This window comes from Bombina bombina, chromosome 7 (assembly GCF_027579735.1).
Source record: "Bombina bombina isolate aBomBom1 chromosome 7, aBomBom1.pri, whole genome shotgun sequence".
In the NCBI taxonomy this organism is placed as follows: Eukaryota; Metazoa; Chordata; class Amphibia; order Anura; family Bombinatoridae; genus Bombina; species Bombina bombina.
Genome location: NC_069505.1, coordinates 25647216 through 25649968, shown reverse-complemented (window position 1 = coordinate 25649968; position 2753 = coordinate 25647216).

The following is a 2753-nucleotide window of genomic DNA, read 5'->3' as shown; positions in this document are numbered from 1 at the left end:
CCGGGGGAGTGGGAACTCCATCCGGAAATCTTTGCCCAAGTCACTCAGCTGTGGGGCATTCCAGACATGGATCTGATGGCCTCTCGTCAGAACTTCAAAGTTCCTTGCTACGGGTCCAGATCCAGGGATCCCAAGGCGGCTCTAGTGGATGCACTAGTAGCACCTTGGACCTTCAAACTAGCTTATGTGTTCCCGCCGTTTCCTCTCATCCCCAGGCTGGTAGCCAGGATCAATCAGGAGAGGGCGTCGGTGATCTTGATAGCTCCTGCGTGGCCACGCAGGACTTGGTATGCAGATCTGGTGAATATGTCATCGGCTCCACCTTGGAAGCTACCTTTGAGACGAGACCTTCTTGTTCAGGGTCCGTTCGAACATCCGAATCTGGTTTCACTCCAGCTGACTGCTTGGAGATTGAACGCTTGATCTTATCGAAGCGAGGGTTCTCAGATCCTGTTATCGATACTCTTGTTCAGGCCAGGAAGCCTGTAACTAGAAAGATTTACCACAAAATTTGGAAAAAATATATCTGTTGGTGTGAATCTAAAGGATTCCCTTGGGACAAGGTTAAGATTCCTAGGATTCTATCCTTCCTTCAAGAAGGATTGGAAAAAGGTTTATCTGCAAGTTCCCTGAAGGGACAGATTTCTGCCTTGTCTGTGTTACTTCACAAAAAGCTGGCCGCTGTGCCAGATGTTCAAGCTTTTGTTCAGGCTCTGGTTAGAATTAAGCCTGTTTACAAACCTTTGACTCCTCCTTGGAGTCTCAATTTAGTTCTTTCAGTTCTTCAGGGGGTTCCGTTTGAACCCTTGCATTCCGTTGATATTAAGTTATTATCTTGGAAAGTTTTGTTTTTAGTTGCAATTTCTTCTGCTAGAAGAGTTTCAGAATTATCTGCTCTGCAGTGTTCTCCTCCTTATCTGGTGTTCCATGCAGATAAGGTGGTTTTACGTACTAAACCTGGTTTTCTTCCAAAAGTTGTTTCTAACAAAAACATTAACCAGGAGATTATCGTACCTTCTCTGTGTCCGAAACCAGTTTCGAAGAAGGAACGTTTGTTGCACAATTTGGATGTTGTTCGCGCTCTAAAATTCTATTTAGATGCTACAAAGGATTTTAGACAAACATCTTCCTTGTTTGTTGTTTATTCCGGTAAAAGGAGAGGTCAAAAAGCAACTTCTACCTCTCTCTCTTTTTGGATTAAAAGCATCATCAGATTGGCTTATGAGACTGCCGGACGGCAGCCTCCCGAAAGAATCACAGCTCATTCCACTAGGGCTGTGGCTTCCACATGGGCCTTCAAGAACGAGGCTTCTGTTGATCAGATATGTAGGGCAGCGACTTGGTCTTCACTGCACACTTTTACCAAATTTTACAAGTTTGATACTTTTGCTTCTTCTGAGGCTATTTTTGGGAGAAAGGTTTTGCAAGCCGTGGTGCCTTCCATTTAGGTGACCTGATTTGCTCCCTCCCTTCATCCGTGTCCTAAAGCTTTGGTATTGGTTCCCACAAGTAAGGATGACGCCGTGGACCGGACACACCTATGTTGGAGAAAACAGAATTTATGTTTACCTGATAAATTACTTTCTCCAACGGTGTGTCCGGCCCACGGCCCGCCCTGGTTTTTTTAATCAGGTCTGATAATTTATTTTCTTTAACTACAGTCACCACGGTACCATATGGTTTTCCTATGCAAATATTCCTCCTTAACGTCGGTCGAATGACTGGGGTAGGCGGAGCCTAGGAGGGATCATGTGACCAGCTTTGCTGGGCTCTTTGCCATTTCCTGTTGGGGAAGAGAATATCCCACAAGTAAGGATGACGCCGTGGACCGGACACACCGTTGGAGAAAGTAATTTATCAGGTAAACATAAATTCTGTTTTTTACATAGAGTTGCTCAGGTGATATTTTCCTGTCGGCTTTTTACAGTTATACTGCATCAGTTTCAAGTGATTTAGCTTATGAGTATTATGTCCCTTTAAGGGAAGGATTGGGATAAAGAAAAAGTATTTACTTGATCTGAATTCTGAGACTCCAATTGTGTGATGTATTTTTTTTTTTGCTTCTAATGTAAAGAAAGTCCCGTAGCTTATATGTTCGCTGATTGGCTCTCATGTATGTAGTCACTGTGGCCCTCACTCCCTGAGTCTACTATCTGGCTTCACTCACCAGGCTGGAGTTGTGGTCTTTCCATGTATTTCCGCTCCTGGTTATATCTGATTTGAATCTGTCTTCCTTTAAGGGATAGAACGGTCAAAAATAAAATGTATATATGTGCATTTCAATTTGAAATAGAAATATTTTTGCAATATACTTTCATTAACAATAATGCTTCTAGCAAAAGTTATTCCTGTTTTTAAGTGGCATATGCACATATCCTGTGAGGGCCCGGGGGGCCAGTAATTGGACACTGCACCTTCTCTGAGAGTCAGCATTGACTTCTATGACACAAATGATGTCTTCAGAAGCAATACAAACCACTGCTGACTCTCTGAGAAGGAATAGTGTCTGAATACTGGTGCACGCACCCTCACAGGATATATGCGTATGCCGCAGAAAAAACTTAATAACTTTTACTAGAAGCATATTTATAAATAGAAGTATGTGTGAACAGTCTCATTTTGTTTGTCACAAACTGTCAGCACATGCGGTTTTGTGCTCTGCCACTAATAAACAGTGTGATGTTTTTTGTTTGTCACAAACTGTCAGCGCGTGCAGTTTTGTGCTCTGCCACTAATAAACAGTGTGACGTTTT